The sequence below is a fragment of the Sphaeramia orbicularis genome, chromosome 14 (genome assembly GCF_902148855.1).
Source record: "Sphaeramia orbicularis chromosome 14, fSphaOr1.1, whole genome shotgun sequence".
Taxonomy (NCBI): domain Eukaryota; kingdom Metazoa; phylum Chordata; class Actinopteri; order Kurtiformes; family Apogonidae; genus Sphaeramia; species Sphaeramia orbicularis.
Genome location: NC_043970.1, coordinates 6,078,274 through 6,098,558, shown reverse-complemented (window position 1 = coordinate 6,098,558; position 20,285 = coordinate 6,078,274). Strand labels below are relative to the sequence as shown.

Sequence of the window (20,285 nt, the reverse complement as noted above, 5' to 3'; positions counted from 1 at the left end):
GTTTAGAATCCAAAATAGGTGCAGAAACTGTGCTGGGAAGAACAGGGTGAGGACTCATCTAGGGCACCAAGTGGCAAGGGGAGAGGCAGCATGTAGGCTATGTTTGAAAATGACTTTATTGGCCAGTTCGCACACATAAAGGGTTCATCTTCACCGTTGAGGTCAGGATGCACTCATGCAGTGTTGGAGAACATGTGTTGGTGACAGGTCAGGGTCACATAAAGCCACTTGTCACATTCAGGCTTCCATGAAAAAGCTGCCGTCTAAGATGACTGGCATCGCAGCTTGGTATACTAAACACTGACATTCTCCAAGCATCACTACATGGCAAAATGAGCATTATTTACTTTTTATCACATCGATTTTGTCTTTTCCTTTATCTCTAGGATGTATTCACTCCTAAAAAGAGATTATTGAAGCCACATACTATAGAATTCAACTAAACTATAGATTGCAATGAAATTATTACTACATAATGTGCAAAAAAGGCAACACAATGAAAATTTCATATCAGTCAGTATTTGTAATTATCAATAAAAATTTCAGAACTCTATTTTAGAGCTGCAGCTATTGATTATTTTTTGTAATTGATTAATTTATCGGTTCTTTTCTTTGATTCAACTGAACAATTAAATGAATAGGCAAAAAAAAGTGAAACAGACATGTCTGAAAATCACAAACAACTTTTCCTTTATTCCAGAACCAGCTGAAGCAACAACCACAAAAATATAAAAGGATATATAAAAATATCAGTATAGAAATAACGATAACAACAGCATAAACGTATATATAAAAATATCTATAGATATAAGCAACAGCAAGCAAGTCAAATGACATTTACAAGCAATATATGCACTGCAGTCTTCAACACATTTGTATCCAACTGACTAACTTACTAACAATTTAAGATGGAACTAACTTACAACTTTTTATTGACCCTGGCATCATGTGCGTCACAATAAGTGCCCGTGTGAAACACAACAATTGAGCCAGTGTTTAGCAGCAGAGATATTAAGGAAACAAAGCTTTGATTCAGTAAAATTGTAATCAAATATATTTTTAAATTGATTTCAGTTTATTAATTGATGAATTGTTTCAACTCTACTACATTTCAAGTAGATTTTTGGTGTTGAGTGAAACTTGAAGAAACTGGACACCTATTTGTCGTTTTGTATTATTCTTTAGTCTCAGCTTGCACTTGGCAAATGGTGGAACATTTCATAACTCTAGAGGTAGAGTATTCAAAACTTACAATTTGTGTGTACATTTTTTTCTTTTGTTGAAAACTCGGAGTTAATCAATAAAATTTTATTTATATAACGCCAAATCATAGCAAATGTTATCTCATGACACTTTACATATCAAGTTGTTTGAAACCAGACTCTAAGCCAAATCAGGAGACTCAAGCCCTGGTCTCACAGGTGAAACCCCACAAGGGATCCTAGAGCTGGTGATATGAGCAGAAACTAGCATTGCTGTGTTTTAGTTCCTTATCACCCAAGACTTTCACATATTAATGTCTGTTTTTTGTTCACATGAGATGTACTAAGCTGTTTATGATCATGTGCAAAAGTATAGTTGAGTCATCTGAGCAAGACAATCAAGCTATGCTGTTAACACACCTTTTGTTTAATGTAAACTAAAATATCTCAACAACTATCAGATGGAAGATTATATGGTAATGCAGCCATAATATTGACGTGAGGTTGAATGATGACTTTGGCTACCTCCTGATCCTTCTGACTAACACTATAATCAAGTTAAAAATTTTAATTAATAAAAAGCTTAAATACATGCAAAACCATTTGCACAGCCATGTAGCTCAATTGCAGTGTGTATTTGATATTGGATGTGGGATAGTGAGCAGCTTAGCATGCTGAAAATATCACATACCTCAAAGCTCTACTCTATTGCAGTTGCTTGGAATAACTTGGATTAGCATTTGCACAAATTACCCACATTAGAGCAATTAATGCTGTGTTCAATTCAACATGTTGTTAGTGTTTCTGACCAGATTTAGCAGAAGCTGAAGTTGCCAGTCATTTAAAGTCCATCCAATCTGCCTTACCAAAATAGTTCTAACTGCCTGAGCTTGGTTTGTCAATATTTCTCTTTCCATTGCTTTGGCAGAGGTAGTAGGATATACAGTTGGCCTTCTAGATTATGGAGCATTCTAATTTAGGAGAATTCACTTGTGATAGTAGACACTGGTAGTTTGTTTTGCATTTTTATTGGCAGAATTCAGCTTCAGTAATGGCCAATGGATAATATCAGAATGGTAAATGAATGGCAATAAAGAAATTAAATTTATATCAAGTAACCACAATCATTGCAAATAATTGCAGTATGGTGATTATGTAATATTTATGACAGGGTAACTTAGCAGAGGTGGAAAAGGTGCATTAACAAAAGGTAAATGTGAATTAGTTATGCAGATTTACTGATTTGACAAATGATTATGTGTTCCTGTGTGGACCAATGAGGACAATACAAACAATACCCTGCGGCCAGTGTGGCCGAGTATAGTATGTTGGTAGTATGGTAGTATGTTATGAGGACTTTATTGAACTGGAACATTTTAAAACTGTAATTGTGATTAAACTATGAATTATGTTTTCAGAAAGTCACAATTTGAGAAAGATTTGAGTGGAAAGATGCCTACTGAATACTTGCCTATAAGAGCATGCAAAGTGCACATTGTGTGGGGTCCCTTTAGGCCACTGGGGATGTAATACAGTCAAACCTGCATACCTCTCCCATCCTAGAAGAACTCCAGTCATGTCAGATCACATATCGGTTCTCATTTAGTGCTGATACCTGAGCTACTGGATCATTTATGCACCCATTTATCTGCTGCCAGATAGACATGTTCTGTAAGCTTGGGTCTATAGTCCACAGTTGAAAGGAAATATTCTTTACCACTTTATACATCAGTTGTCATAGTAACAACCCAGGCGTCCTTGCACAGAACAGTAATGAGTGTGGTAGTCACTCTAAACACAGTCAGGGTGGATGTCTCTCCCCTTCTGTCAGTCAGGGTTCTTCTGTTGTCAGTCAGTCATTTTCTGAACCACTTTATCCTCGAGAGGGTCACGTGAGTGCTGGAGCCTGTTCTTATGCAGTGCACATCATATTTAATGTCTTAGAAAATTTCCTTATCAGTACATTTCGATATTACAGCTCCCAGCTCCAAAAGGATGGGATGCTGTATAAGATGTAAATTAAACTTTTGTTTTTATGTATGTATAATGTGTGTGTGTGTGTGTTTCAATACTGTACATTTATTTCCTGCATATTTCTTGGCAGACATAAAGACACACACACATTACAAGCCTGCAAAGACAAAAAACCTAAAGGCTGCCTAAGACTTTTGTACAGTACTGTATATATAATCAACTACATTTTAGAAGGTGACTGTGACCTCATGAAACAAACCTCATGAAAAAAATGTTCTAAGCATTATGTTATATGTTAATGGTGACCTTCAAGAAAGGTGGGGTTAAGGCAGTAATTTAAGTTTAACCCATAAAGACCCAAACATCCACTGGAGACCAAAAGCACCTACTGACTTAAAATGTTTAATACCTGTTGATCCACTAATCCAATCAATACATGTAAATAACTGGTGTAAAAGGCAGTTTGTCATCTTTAAATGGTCATCAGATATGACCCATTTGGACATTCAGAGGCTCCGTAGTGATCAAGAAAACACCATCGTCTGCAACATTGATTCACCAGTTAAACCCATGGAGTTTGATAAATGACAGTGGATGGAGACACTTGTTTTTATGTTCAGTTAATGATATTTTTTGTTGAAAGTCACTTTTTACATTTTTTTTTCTAATTTGATCTAATAACCTTTGAATTTACTCAGAGCTTTATGACCATCTACATGATCAGTAAGTTACATAGAGGAAAATACCAGGTTTACACTGAAAAATGCAAAATGCAGAGGATAATATTATAATACATGGTGATAAATCACTTGAGAATGACAAAAAATTATTTGGAAGTAGTGACAAAAATAGTTTTGGATCTTCATGGCACATATGTTTTTAGGGTACAGCAAATAAATTTTAATTAAAAAAAAAAAATGCTAAAATTGCTCAATTTGACATTTCATGATGGATCTATGTTTACATGTGATTCTTAATATTTGTACAAGTACAGTGTCGTTATTACCTCCGCCAAGGAGGTTATGTTTTTGTCAGCGTTTGTTTGTCTGTCTGTGTGCAAGATAACTCAAAAGTTATGGACAGATTTGAATGAAAATTTCAGGAAATGTTGATACTGGCACAAGGAACAAATTATTAAATATTGGTGGTGATCGGAGGTGGGGCGTGGGGGGGGCCACAGGGGCCCACTGATATGCCTTGGCGGAGGTCTGTGCTGTCTTTTCTAGAAAAGCACTTGTAGAGCGCAGATCTCCGCCAAGACCCCCATGTGGGCCCCCGTGGCCACCCCCACCCCCACCCCCGATCACCACCAAAATTTAATCATTTGTTCCTTGTGCCAGTATCAACATTTCCTGAAAATTTTCATCCAAATCCGGGGCACTGCTCTGCCGTGGCAGAGGTCTGCGTTCTCTGAGTGCTTCTAGTTTTTGCTATTACAATTTTTGCCTGTTGAAAGTCATAAAAATGACCATTGTTGAAGGATTGATCTATTTTTGTGTTATGGCCTCTGATGCGACAAAGAATGTTTTCTGAAATGTGTTGCCTGCTAATGGAAAAAAAAAAAAGAAAGCAAAAGAAAGTGCTTTTGGTAAAGACACTGGTGTCGTTGCATGAAGCAGTCCAGTTGGGAGACACAGTTCGTGTAGCAGACTGGAGCTGTGTGTGTTTGTGTGTATTTGTGTTCGTTTGTGGGGTGGCGAGCATCCTCCAAGGCTGTCTGCTGTAGCTGTGCTGTGAGTGTAATGATAGTCGGAGGCAGCAGCTCTGGTGATTCATCCCAACGTGTCATTAGTTTGTCTCTGGGTTGAACAGCTAATAATAGACTTCTGCAAGAAGAGAGATCCCCTCTGTGAGTGAGTGTTTGTTAATAGGGGTGGGTGAAGCTCTTGGTGTGCTAGAATCACATTGGGGGTGTGGACAGAGCTGTGTGGGGTTCTGTGTCTGTGTGTGTTAAAATGATGCCACTTAGGTTTTACATACAGCATTTGCGTTTCTAAGAAGTTTGTGTCTGATATCCAGTCATCATGGCATGTGGTTCAGTGGTACAAGCTATATCACAAAGACATATTCATTTCATCTCATAATATTAGCAACCAAAACAACTGAACTACTTAACTGCTTTATTTTCATAGAACAGGAAAATGGCAAGCATGTTTTAAGCCCAACAGGTCAGCTCTTTGCCATGAAGGAGAACACTTCTTGTGTAAAATGAACAACTGTGGTATTCTTAAAAACAATGCAAACTAGAAGCACTCGGAGAGCGCAGACCTCCGCCAAGGCTGATCAGTGGCCCCCCCCGTGGGCCCCCCCATGCCAAGGAGGTTATGTTTTTGCCAGGGTTTGTTTGTTTGTCTGTCTGTCTGTCCGTTAGTGTGCAACATAACTCAAAAAGTTATGGACAGATTTGGATGAAATTTTCAGGGTTTGTTGGAAATGGGCCCCCCCCCCCCCGTGGGCCCCCCCACCCCCGATCACCACCAAAATTTAATAATTTCTTCCTTATCCCATTTCCAACAAACCCTGAAAATTTCATCCAAATCTGTCCATAACTTTTTGAGTTATGTTGCACACTAATGGACAGACAAACAGACAGACAAACAAACAAACCCTGGCAAAAACATAACCTCCTTGGCGGAGGTAATAATAATGCAATTAAAGAAGAGACAGAAAACAACAAAAAATTAAACAACATGAAAAAAAGACAAAAACTGGATGATGCATTCTCTGATTCATAATCCAATGCCTATTTCTTTACTTTGATTTAATGTTGTGAGAGCCAGCAGTTTATTATAAATGACAAATGAAAACTGTTGTATTGCTATACAATTTATTATTATTTATTAACTGTTATTTAACCAGGAAAAACGACTCATTGGAGATGAAGAATCTCTTTAGCAAGAGTGTCCTGGCCAGCTGCAGCAGAAATGACAGAAAATAGAAATTTCAGCTGTACATCCACACTAAAAATGTACATAAAACACATAGTAAAACTCAGTTTTAAAATCATACATAAAATACCAAACTAAAAATATACATATAAAACACTATCAATAATTTAAAAGGTACTAACAGTATAATCAGCAATGTTCCTTAAAGCTTCTCAAAGCGAAACCCAATTCTGACTTAAAATTCTATCAAAAATAATTTGCATTTTTTGTTTATCACCTTCTCTATAATAAAATATGAAGGAAGTTCACAATGAGGATGAAATAGTCTAATTTCTGAAAAAAGGTGAAATATTACAAAAACATTTTTTACTCAAAAATAAAACTTACATTTTTTTGAATTTATGACATTTCTTAATTAAATAGAAATAATAATAATAATAATAATAATAATAATAATAATAATAATTGTACATTTTTAAAGACATTATGACTACTCCTGTGTTTAAAATGATTTACTAATACTTGTCAGTGCCTGTGAATCAATTACATCTTGGAGAGAGAGAGAGAGGTGGTGACTGGCGTGCTCTTGAATTTTGGTGTTCAGTAAGATGAGATGTCACACAAATACTCAGCACATTTCACAACATTCAATCACTTACCAGCTAGTTTACAGCTAATATCTGTACAGTCAGTACATTGGCTCTTTGACCATCAAAGCTCGAGTAATTCCAAATGTTATACAGCAAAAATGAGCTTTGGTTTCTGTATTCGAGTAGAGAGCACTGTTCCTCATCAAAAGTTAAACACATGCTCACAGAGTTCACGCACTTCAAGAATATTTGACAAATGGCACTGAAGCTACACTTAACACCATGGAACTGGCATTTAATAATGGGATTTCTTTTAACTGAAGAGTGTCTATTCTGGGCTAAACCTGGCTTGTTTTTGATACCTCTCAAAGACTGCATTGACACCATTGGAGCTGTTTTTGTTTTGTTTTTTGCATTTGCAACCTTTTGCAAGCAAAGGCAGTTTGCTTGTTGATTTTCATTGTTTGGGGAAGGTAGCGTCTCTCAGTTTCTGTTCTGAAACACTGATTGAAAAAAATATAAAGGTAGACAATTCAGTGTCTCGTTAAACAGGCCTGTGCTGATTGGCTGAGTGCACATTGTCACCTTAAATATTGACAAGACAAAAAAGCCATTAAACATCCAGTGTGTAACATTTAGGGAGATCTAAATGCACAAATAGAGGGTAAAATTAATAATTATGTTTTTATTAATGTATAAGCAGCTGAAAAAAAAAACAAAACTGTCATTTCATTACCTCAGTGTGAGGTATTTTATCTATAAACCATGTGCTACCACATTTCTACAATAGCACAGAATTCTTTATAGTGTATTGCACGCAGGGTGCATGCAAAACAGATGGCTCTTAAAATATTATTAATTCTGACAATATTCACATTATCATATTCTAAAAATTGTTGAATATGTTTTTGGGTGGAAGACTGTGGAAGATTACTTTGATTTCTGTATTCGAGTTAAGAAGTTACTCAGAACAAACTCCAGTCCATTTGGAATAATTTCTCCATCTGTTAGTTTCAAGAAGACACTCATACAAACCTTGTTTGTGTAAGTATAAAAAGATATATAGATAGATGCATTTTATTGATACCAAAGTGGGAAGTTATAGTGCAACAGCAGCATGATATATATATACACACAAAAAAGATTAAAAAAAAAAAAAAATATATAGAAAAACAGAACACCAGATTAAACACACTATGCATAATAAAGTAGAAGTATAAAAACACACCTGGATAAAAAAAAAGCCCTGGATAATTAAACTGTAAGGTGCAAAAATAAACTGTAATGTTCATTATGATGAAGGTGCAAAATGACATGCAGTGCACTCTTTAACCCTTAATGCTATGCCATGGAATATGTCATTCATGACAATTCACCTGTATTAATCTGTACACTCTAAGCTGTTGCATGTTGGATGACCTATCCTGTAATCAGTACCATAGCAAAGAGCATAACCGTATTACACAACAAGAACCAACAGCAAAGGTTTAAGTTAGTTTGCTTAAAACATATTAGCATGTCTTCTTTTAATATATATCCAACATGTTAAACAGTTTTCTAGGTTAACTACTAAGGTAGTCATGTGAGTAATACAGTTCCCTAGTTCTGGAGTCCCAGACAGCCATCTGAAGAGAACCTTTTCTTGGTCTCTTCTGGTACTTTTACTCTGTCTTGCCTTGGCCTTGGACAAAGACAAAGATTTTATTTCATGACCTTTAGAGATGACCAGAAGAAAATACAGAAGACTGGCCAAGCCTCTCACTATGGCTCCATCCACTTTAAGGCATTTTCAAAATGACCTCCCTCCCGTCGTTCATTTTAAGGAATTCTGAAAATTCAAACATGCTTGAAACACACGCCACATGTCAAGGAGAGCTGATAAAACTAGTAGTGGACAGGAGTTATCACAAATTCTTCAGTTTACAGTTTGCCTGCTGTGACTGTAGTCTGCAGTATCATAGAAAATGTAGAATTTAGCTCCACAACAGCTGCTGAGACAGCGGACAGAACCACTTGCAATTCAGCATCCACGTTGAATAAACTTCTGGTGTCATAATACATCCTAACTGGTAGCCATGGTCGATGTCTTGTTTGCTTTGATTTGAAGGGGCATGATGAATCAGGGAAGGATATGTACTTAATGATGGACCAGTCAATTAATGAGTGTGGGTGTCCATCATCTGTAAAGATATGTCTCTGTCCATCCATGAAATGCAGCCGCAGAGCTTATAATCATGGAAGTTACAATCTCAACTCAATGGACACTTTGAAATTGTTCGTCCCAAAAAAATCTTTTAGGTTTTCTGCTCCTGATCTCTGGAACAAGCTTCAGTTTCAGCTCCATTTACAAACACAGATTCCTTTTAATTGTTTTAAAGAGAGAGTGAAATCCTTGGAATCAAGGCTGTTGGTCTGTAAATGTTTTGATTGATTGTTTTATATGTGTATGTGTGTTTGCAAATGCTTTTATCGTAAACTGCAATGATGTGACTGTATTGCTGATGTCTTGATCAGGTCTCCCTTGAAAAAGAGATCCCCCATCTCAATGGAAACAACCTGGTAAAATAAAGGTTAAACAAAATAAACTAAACTAAAACTGGATCAGTAAAGCTTTGAAAAGGCTAAGTTTTCAGGAGGTTTAAATACTGGAATAGTGTAGTGCAACAACAGTGCAACAGAAGATGACTGAGCTGTACTGTTCTGTTGTCTCTACGATGCACACCTGCAAACATTCAATTACATAATAGTGTTGGCGAACAAATACATGGATGACTGGTTGTTGTTTGCTGTGAACCTCTTTGTATAGTTGCCATCGCAAACAGATAACCACCTAGGCAATATGTTTTTAAGTAAAAGAAAATTAAGGAAACAAGCTGAGGTATTCAGAGGTACACCATATACTATCTTTCCACCCAGACTGTGGTATGTACACAAGCATGAGGACAGCTGCAGCTGACCTCCTGTCTTAATGTGATCATAGTAGGGATGTAACGATATGAAAATTTCATATCACGGTTATTGTGAAGAAAATTATCATGGTTATCATTATTATTTAGATATTGTTGAAATGTGATCAAAATATTTTCATAAAGTACTTATGAAAACATAAGTACTTTCACTGAAAAAATTTCACCAAGTTTTGTTTTGGAAAAAACCCCAAAAACAAACAAAATGAAATGCACAATATATTTTCTGTTGGCAGAAACATTAAAATATTAACATGTAAGCATCAGACATACAAATGTGCATAAAAGATGGCACCTAATGGCCATAAGAGGTAACTGGACTTTGTGCAAAATGTAGATAAGAACCAATAATACTTTTCTTTACATTCAGCGCTCAAGACTAGACCTAGTCTTACAGATTTAAGAACTGGTACAGAGAGAACATTTTCACTGTTTCATGTACCTTATCTAGAAATCAGTTGTGCATATAAAACCAACACTACCATTTTAAACAAAGTAGTGTGGCAGAAACATCCACATTAAACCTTTTAGTCGGGGGGGGGGAAATTTTCAGGAGTGCTGTCTGTGTGGGTACCTTCTGCCATGTTTACAGAGGCCAAACATTGCAAACTGCACATGCGCACCTGGAGTGCTGCTGCTTCTCCAGGAACTGAGCAGTATCACTGTGAGTTGTAAGTGTGGTAATTAAATACGGTTAAATACTAACCGCCGGGAATTTTTCCGCGGTTTATCACTATACCAGTAATCGTCACCTTTCTACTTCATAGTAATTCTTATACAAATTTGAAGTGAAAAATGGAATAAATCTATAAATAAGTAAATGTAATACTTTACATCTTGACATATCCAATTGTTTATACTGACCGCTGATGAATTGATTACTGCTGACTTGAAGAGGAGCTGAAGGGGCAAGTTTAATAACCCACCTCAGGCACACACATACACACTCACACAGTTGATAGATGGTAATTGATGGTAGCCTTTCTGAACATCATTAAATAGAAATGCCTCCCACAGCTGTAAAGAACCAGGCAGCAGATCCGACTTCCTCCAGCACATATGACACATACACAATTAGAAGAGTGGGTGGTGTGAGAGGAGCTGCTGGATAACAGAACAGAGGTAATAGCTTTATTAGTTATTCCCTCTGCTATTTTGCCAAAATACATTTATTAAGTAACATGAAATCATTCAATTATTAAATGTTTTTTTAATCTGATTTAATGTAATCTTAACCCTTTCATGCACGAATTATGAGAACCTTAGTCAAGATTTTTTTCTTCAGTGTTTAGCCATGAAAAAAACAATGCGATCGAGTTTTTTTTTTTTTATGGAGTTACAAAAATATCTATGCATTTAATTTTTTAACTAAAGAAACGTGTTTAAAACCCAATATCAGAAAGTAATATGAAAACAATGAAATAAAAACATTTTTAATGCTGCTAATCTGATGTCTTCTCACATTTTAACATATTCTAATGCTAGTAATTACTCACTTCATGGAGATAATATGCAAAAAAAACCTTCTTGTCTAACAAATAATTTATTTACACTCAAACATGTTACTGCAGATCAGGTTTATCAAGAACAGTAAAGTTACAGTAATGATCTGAATTACAGTGTATGGGATGGTGCATAAGCGTCCACTGTGTTGGCTGATACGGAACTAAAACAACAAAACCCATTAATATACAAGAGAACAGCTGGAGAAGAACTGTCCACTGGAGTGGACAGTGCATGAAAGGGTTAAATTTTCCATTTATGTCTTTTTGATCTTGTTATATTTTTGTCTTACTGCATCTGTAAGATTGCTTTTGTCTTATATTGTCTTAAAATTTTCAGATTTCTTCAACTTTTACTTAAGACCACAAATCTTCATTTAAATTGGAAACAAAAATTGATTTGACATTCATGGTAAATATCAAAACTGACTGATGTGAAAATGTGTATCATAAGCCCATTTTCATAATAAGTTTGAGTGTGTATGAAATCCTACAATGTGGTTCTTGTTGCTGCATTTAACTGTATACCAATGAGACACCTTGGTAGCTAACCAAGGTTTACACAGTTTTAGTCATGACAAATACCAGTTTTCCAAATTAACTGTGTTTTTACGAAAATCCTTTGGTGTGGTTACCTGCAGTGTTTTCCTACTGAAAGAAGGTAAGAAAAAGACAATACTGAATACTGTACACTGAACACTGGAAAATTTGTAATTCATTTGACAGTTTAATTGAGGAAAGTATAGCTGTATGTTGTTTTAAGACAGACTTGTAACTGTGCTTGGCAGTTCAGAACCACGGACAGCAGCTACATTCAAGGCTTTTGCGTGCAGGAATTGACACCTTAAAACAAACAAACAAAAAAACACACATTTGTATAAATAAGTATAATATAGACACATGAAAACAAGCGTACTCGTTTACAGTTGTACACATAATTTTATTCAATGGGCAGGATTGTAAATATATTAAGCACAAAGAAGTGGTAACTGTTTAATTGTTGCCTACATAATTTTTGAAACTTTTATCAACTATTTTGTCAACTATGTTTCCATACATTTTGATAATTTAGCATGAATATATTTCATAAAGTTCAGGCTTAGGAACAGTGAGCTGTCTTCTGCACCATCCACAGCCCTTTTCTAAAGATAATACAGTGATCCCTTATTTTTCGCGGTTAATGGGGACCGGCGCCCCCCGCGAAAATCCGCGAACTGGAGCCGGAGCCCCCCCGAGCCTATCCTAGAACACACACTCACACTCTCTCTCTCTCTCTCTCTCTCTCTCTCTCTCTTTTAACATTTTTATATAAAATAACACTTACATTAGACTCCAGCGGCTCCTTCCTTGACTGACGATGAGGCCCATGATGATGATGATGATGATGATGATGAAACACCTGTGCACTTCGATGAAGACGATGAAGATGACACAATGCACAGGTGTCAAGGGAGCCTTATGGCTCTTCTAGGGGCGCCTCGTCGTCAGATGTTACTTGAGGCGCTGGATCATCTAGTAATGCAGCTTCTTCGGAGGGAGTTGGCGAAGCAGCTGCAGACGGGGAGGCTGGCGGGGGAGCTGAGGGTTCAGCTGATGGCTTCCGAGGGACAAGGAACATGGTGATGGGGAGCTGTTGCCGTGAATAAAATCCGCGAATAACTAAAACCGCGGAACTTAAAGCGCGAATTGGCAAGGGATCACTGTATACATAAAGAACATGAATCAAAACAACACAAACATTCATACACACACCCATTCACACCACATGGACTTGCACCAAATGATATGTAAATATATTTATATAAATAACATACATATATTCTTATGAACATATTTACATACAGTATATGTAAAAAATTAAATATAGCAGTCATGATAATAAAAAAAAAAAAACTGTAATAATTTGAATGACAAGTCCCTATTTTCCAGATACCATAATGTTCGTATAAGGTTCCCATACTTTTACAAATTCGTAATTCGTAATATAAGTCAGTCTTTCCAGTCCGATGCATTCTGATAGTTCTTTTATCCATTGCTTCATAGAAGGAGCTTCCATTCTCTTCCAGTTCAAAGTGATAGCTCTCCTGGCATGTAGCAGTTTTAGTACATGTGAAGTCCTCAGGATATATTCCGAATATACAAAGTTTTGCACATAATGGAATTGTGATGTTAAATACCTCAGACATACAATTGATGACCTCCTTCCAGAATCTTTGTATCTTAGAGCATTCCCATAGACAGTGAGTCCATACCACTGTTAACAAAATGCTATGTTGAACTTGTAAACTAAAGTTAAGTGTAGAGGTTGACAGACCTCCACTTCTTGCTGGGTAAACCTTGACCATTAAAATCAACTCCTCTAGTTCAAGGACAGTCCTGCTTTGTTTGGAACAAGCAAAGCCCTCAGAGCTTTACAAATGAGGACTCCCCTCAGGCCTTTCATGAGAAGTAGGATGCTGCACAGTAGAAATAGTCCAGAAGCCTTAACATAGATCTGCCCTCACACTCATCAGCCCTGTATTCCAGGCGCTGGATTCACATGAAGCTTCTGCATGACAATATTAGAGGTCAGTTTGAACATATGTAGTATAGCATTCATTAATAATAATAATAATAATAATAATAATAATAATAATAATAATAATAATAATAATAATAATAATAATAATAATAATAATAATAATAATAATGGGCGACACAGTGGTGCAGTGGTTAGCACTCGTGCCTCACAGCAAGAAGGTCCTGGGTTCGATTCCAACACCAGTCGACAGGGGGTGGGACCTTTCTGTGTGGAGTTTGCATGTTCTCCCCGTGTCCGCGTGGGTTCTCTCCGGGTACTCCGGCTTCCTCCCACCATCCAAAGACATGCACTAATAGGTTAATTGGTTAATCTAAATTGCCCATAGGTGTGAATGTGAGAGTGATTGTTTGTCTCTATATGTTCAGCCCTGCGATGAACTGGCGACTTGTCCAGGGTGTACCCCGCCTTCGCCCCTATGTAGCTGGGATAGGCTCCAAGCGACCCCCGTGACCCTAGTGAGGATAAAGTGGGTTCAGATAATGAATAATAATAATAATAATAATAATAATAATAATAATGATTTTAAAAAAATAATAATAATATAGCGCTTTTCAAGGCACCCAAAGTGCTTTACATTATTGATTCATTATTCATTCGCTCACACATTCACACTCTGGTGGTGGTAAACTACGTTTGTAGCCACAGCTGCCCTGAATGAAGATAAAGTGTATACTGTTAATAATTATACTTTTTCTGTACAAAGCAGAAAATCATTAATGATACAATTAATGGTTAATACAATAGAACAAATGACTAGGATAAATGTCTCAGAATAGCAGGTGACAATGGAGTGGTTGCAAACATGCATTCCCGCTCTCAGCTTTTTACATGTGTCCATGGTGCATCTCAAGATGGTGTGTAGATTGGTTCATCTGTTCTTCGGTTCCTGTTGTTCCATGAATAAAACAAAAATGTTTGACAGAATGTTGCAAAATCTGAAAAAATTTTCAATTGGACCCTGGGATAAACTGAAAATATTTTGGTGGTCAAAGGTCACTGATACTTCCTGTTGGTCTGTTCTAATATATCTGATATCTCAAGAATACATTGAAGGATTTTTTTCTAACTGAGCATAAACATTCACCAGAACTCAAGCGTTTTGTGCATCATTTCAAAGATTGTAGCTATGAGTGTCATGACTAGCGAACAGCTAGCACTGAGCACAAGGAGCCATTTTGCTGGCTGTTTACTTTTTAAAATGAGTAAAGGGACATGAAATGATTCTGAGTTTTGCAGTCTGAACAGCTTCACTAGGGCAGCTCTGAGAACCATATAATGTCAATAGAGTATTTGAAAACGTTTTCTGAATGATGGCAGAGGATGAGCAGAGGAAACAGGAGATCAGCACTCACAATGAGAGAGTAAGAAGGAACCAGGTATCCAGAAGCACCTCATTGACTGTATCCTCTTTTTGGGACAAGGTATCTTTGAAGGGACATGATGAATCCAGAGATTTGCTGAATAGCAACAACTACTTAGAAATGTTAATGCTGTTAGCTGAACATGATGCTGACTTGAGGTATCATCTCGTTACAGTCACAGTATTTACAGGGACATCAGCACAAAATGTCAAAATGATCTAATACACACCTCATCAAAATTTTAAGACCAGTTGAAAAATTGCATGACTTTACATTTTGCCCTGTTGGATCTTAAGAAGGTTCTAAGTAGAGTTTCAAAATGCAAAAAAAAAATTTAAGTAAGCAATTTATTGAAAACAACAATTAAACTGAAACAGGCTGTTCATCAGCTGATCAAAAGTTTAAGACCACAGCCTTTAAAAGCCAAAATCTGTGCAAAAGTGTGGATTCAATGTCTTTTTCTGTCAGGTATTCACACTGTCATGACCTCCTAATGGCAAAGGCAAAAAAGCTTTCTCTGAACATGGTTGGATTGTTGTGCTGCATTAGCAAGGCCCCTGGCAATGCACCATTGCTGCTGAGGTTGGAAGCAGTAAGACAGTCACTTTGAATTCCTTAAAAGATCCTGAGGGTTATGGAACAAAAAAGTCAAGTGGTAGACCCAAAAACATTTCACTGGTGCTGAGCCGGAGGATCTGATTGACTGTCCGTCAAGACATGGGACGATCCTCGACTCATATTAAGGCTGTTACTGGGGCTGACTGCAGCCCAATAACCATCAGATGGCATCTGCCTGAGAAGGGCTTTAAAAATAAAAAACATCTTCAAAGTCCTCGTCTCCTTCAATGACACAAAATTGCCAGTTTGGACTTTGCAAGAGAGCACCTAACATGGGACAGTGAAAGGTGGAAGACAGTTTTATTCTCTGATGAGAAAAAAATTTAACCTTGACGGCAGGGGCGATTCTAGGATCAGAGGTTTAGGGGTGCTGAGCACCCAGAGTGCTGCCTGGTCAGGCAAGACAAATTTCACTGTTTTTTACATTTTAACGCAGTTTCAGACCGTCATTCCCACATTTGTGAAAGAAAAGCATAATTTTTTTTGGGTATGAGAAACTCTGTGACTAAACCATCAAATCTGATAAAAGTTATTTAAATGCTGAGCCACAGTACAAGAGGAATGGATTGGAATCATAAAAGAAATATACCTTAACTCTAATTGCTGGTGGAAGACAATCCTCCATTTTGATGCAGCAGCTCCTCAACATATACATATACGAGAGAATGAGTTTAACTCCAGAGGAATATCAGTCTCAGAGCTACCAGATCTACTTCAAAACACTGTCTGTACATGACAATACATTCACTTTACAGATTCTATCAGTGGAACATTTATAAATCTGCTGTATAAATGGACAGAAACCAACATATATGTGGAAGAACGCACCATCATATACCATGAAATGACCAGTTTTGGTTATTTGTCTCCCAATTAATCTGATTAAAATATGTAACATTGAGCACATTTAATCTCTGAGGCAGATAATTTGTAAAAAAAAAAAAAAAAAAAAAAAAAATGTAGACCTGTGTATATGTTAAATGTCTCTCTGCTCTCCTCTCTCTCTTTGTGCTTTAACCAAGAGGCAAATAACCAAACAATGTGTTTTATATATAATAAGAGATATAAACTGGTACATTTATTAATTTACAATATCACTGTAATAGAATGTTTGGTTGCTGTGGAAAATGAGGTTACACGAGTTGATCTTAGAATCTTACCTGAATCTGGCTCTCTTTTCATTTTCATGATGAGGCTGGCTGTCTGCACACACACACCCACACACACACAATAGGAGTTAATGGACATCCAGTCAGATAAAGTCAGTAACACCTTGTCTTTAATATTAACACATGACACAACAGCAGCTTCTCTCAGTCCAGTTCAAACAGAGGACAGAGGTTGACTGAACCACGTGGAAAATTTCCTAGCTAGAAAAAACATCAGCTAACTCCCACCTAACAGCATAATTAGTGATCTATGTTTCAATGCAGCAAAAATTGGGACTGGTGATGATAATACTGTGTTGGTATTAAGTGGTTGAAGTAAAGAAATGTGTCACATGTCCTGGTTTACACCAAGTACTTACACCACTACCATATCCCAGCTCTGGAAGGTAGCGCCTGTGCGCACTGCTCTATACCGGTGGAATGCTCAGAGTCTGGATCGAGGAAAGGGAGGAGGGACGGGGAGGATCAAACCATTTTCAAGACAAGGTGGGGGGGTGCTGTATGTTTGTTGCTAAAATATTACGTTTCAGACATGTACTGCGTATGGTTTTGATATTTTTCTAGCATGTTAAGAATGGGCATAAAGTAAACAAGAAAAAAGAAAAATTTCAGCAATCTTAAAATATTTTAGGGGTGCTGGGAATCAATTTAGGGGTGCTTCACCACCCCCAAAAATGGGCTAAAAACACCTATGCTTGACGGTCCTGATGGCTTCCAACGTTACTGGCAGGACAAGGAGATCCCACTGGAGATGTTTTCTACATGGCACAGTGGAGGGGGTTGACATCATGATCTGGGATACTTTTTCCTTCAGTGGAACAATGGAGTTTCAGGTTGTGCAGGGATGTCAAATGGCGGCTGGCTATGTGGAGATGTTGCAGGGGGCATCCCTCATGACTGAGGGCCCAGGTCTGTGTGGTACTGACTGGGTTTAAAAAAAGGACAATGCAGCAGTTCACAATGCCCACCTGACAAAGGATTTCTAACAGAGGAATAACATCACTCTTTTGGACCATCCTGCATGTTCCCCTGATCTAAATCCAATTGAGAATATTTGGGGATGGATGACAAGGGAAGTTTACAAAAATGGACATCAGTTACAGACAGTGGATGCCATTTATGATGCTATCTTCACCACCAACATTCCCATAGCCTCCTGGAAACAGTCTCATAATAATAATAATAATAATAATAATAATAATAATAATAAATAATCAAGCATGCTGAAACGAATTTGTGAAGTGATCAAGAAGAACACTGACTTGGAGCTTGATTCTCTATCAATTTCCACAAACTTAACAGTAACAAAACAAATTCTTCTCATTGGCACTAAATCCACTCTATCTAAAATAAACAACTTTTCCATTCAGATTGACAATTCCCCAGTTTCTTCCTCCCCCCAGGTTAAGAGTCTGGGTGTCATCCTTGATAACACTCTCTCATTTCAATCTCAAATTAATAATATCACCCGTTTAGCCTATTTCCACCTGCACAATATCTCCCGTCTCCGTCCATCCCTCTCACCCAACAATATTGCAGTTCTGGTCCATAGCCTAGTCACATCCTGCCTAGACTACTGCAATTCCCTTTTATTTGGTTTACCGGACAAATCTCTTCATAAACTGCTACTGGTTCAAAACTCTGCCCCATGTATCATCACCAGAACCCCATCCATGAGTCACATAACACCTGTCCTGCAACAGATTCACTGGCTTCCTTTAAATTTCACATCATATATAAAATCCTATTTCTTACCTTCAAGGCTATAAACCACCTTGCCCCTCAGTACCTCAGTAACCTCATACATAAACATTCCCACCCACGATCTCAAGTCATCTTCACCTATCCAACTCACCCTCCCGCCTGCCCGCTTGACTACCATGGGGTCCAGAGCTTTCAGCTGCTCACCCCCCCGCCTCTGGAATGCCTTCCCGGAACACAAAAAAAACCCTCTGACTCTATTACTACCTTCAAATCCCAGTTTAAGACTTATTTATTCAGATAGGCTTACTCAATTCCATAATTTCACTTTTATCTACTGCCATTTTATGTACTTATGTGTTTTTTATATGTATATGTGTAATTTTAATTGTGTTTTATTTATTTTTAACAACTTTGTACGGTGACCTTGAGTGTCCTGAAAGGCGCCTATAAATAAAATGTATTATTATTATTATTATTATTTAGTACTGGAGCTAGTCATTACTGAGGGCTTTTTTTTGAAACTTTTATTTTTATTTTAGGGGGGTTTCAGGGGGTTTTTTAAGCTTTTTTTTTGTCTCATTCCCATTTCTTCTTTTTGCCTTTTGAAAACTCTTAGAACCTTTTTAACATCCAACAGTGCAAAATGTGAATTCTTGCAATTTTTCAACTGGTCTTACATTTTTTATCAGGAGTTTAAATGCAGTGGCTGAGGATGTAAATGATCAAATCAAAGAGAGTAAACAAAGTTTGTAGCTGTTTTGGTCAGTGAGACTTCAGTTAGCTCCAAGTAAGCTCTCATATGTCCTCAGGGATGTGACTAAAATGGTGGTAAAGGAGAGATCTTTTTTTTTTTTTTTTTTTTTTTTTTTTTTTTAAATTTGAGGAACAGATTAAAAACAAGCTCTGGATCTAGCAGGGTTGGTTCGGAATCTGTTGGAGACCTACAGCTGTAAATCATAACTATAGACCAGGGCTATGATGGGGCGGCTGTAACGGCATTGAGACTAAATGGAGTTGTGTAAAAGGCGAAGTCCTCCAGTCCATCTTTGTGCACTGTTTTGCTTACCCTTTGAACACACTTAGTGATGTTCCAGGGAGCCAAAAATTAAAGAATGCAAGATACTTATTGCAAATCTCAGTGGATTATCTACATTTTTTTGTTTTTTATTTTTACTTGTTCTCTTAAACACACCAAACTACAGTAGACATTTTGTCAAAGACGGCTCTCACAAATCATACAGGTGAGGTGGAATTTTATTACCAGGCTAGTTTGCTCTGTCTATGACAAAAGAGTTAAGCTGGCTGAATTTTTCCAACACATACTTGACTTCGATGAAGATTTTGACCAGGAAACTGTACACCGTACATTTGGACTCCTGGCACAGTTAAAAAGTTTCCATTTCAGTTTTTTTCTCTTTTCCTATACTAGCATTTTTGATATTGCTGAGTTGTTTGGAATTCTACAAAGCAAGCCCTTAGAAGCGCAGTCCAGTCTGGCCAGACTTGTAGATTTTTGTCAGAGTTTTGAAGGGGAGTGAGCAGAATTCAATACAGGACAGCATTCTCACACAAATTAGGAAAAGATTTAAAGATCACAAAAGACTGATGTTTGGTGGATTGCTGGTTTCCAAGCAGCTTTAGAAATTCAAGAAGACCCATTACATGTTTTACATGAAGTCATGTATTGCTGTGCAGTCAGGCTGACAGTATGGCTTTATGCACTCACATAT

General features: G+C 37.2%; 1 protein-coding gene across 1 annotated transcript in view; it reads left to right on the top strand.

Annotated features, from left to right (window-relative positions):
- ppm1e (protein phosphatase, Mg2+/Mn2+ dependent, 1E) overlaps positions 1–20,285 on the top strand; it is a 62,664-nt gene that overhangs the window by 1,204 nt on the left and 41,175 nt on the right. The gene's annotated exons all lie outside the window — the stretch shown is intronic.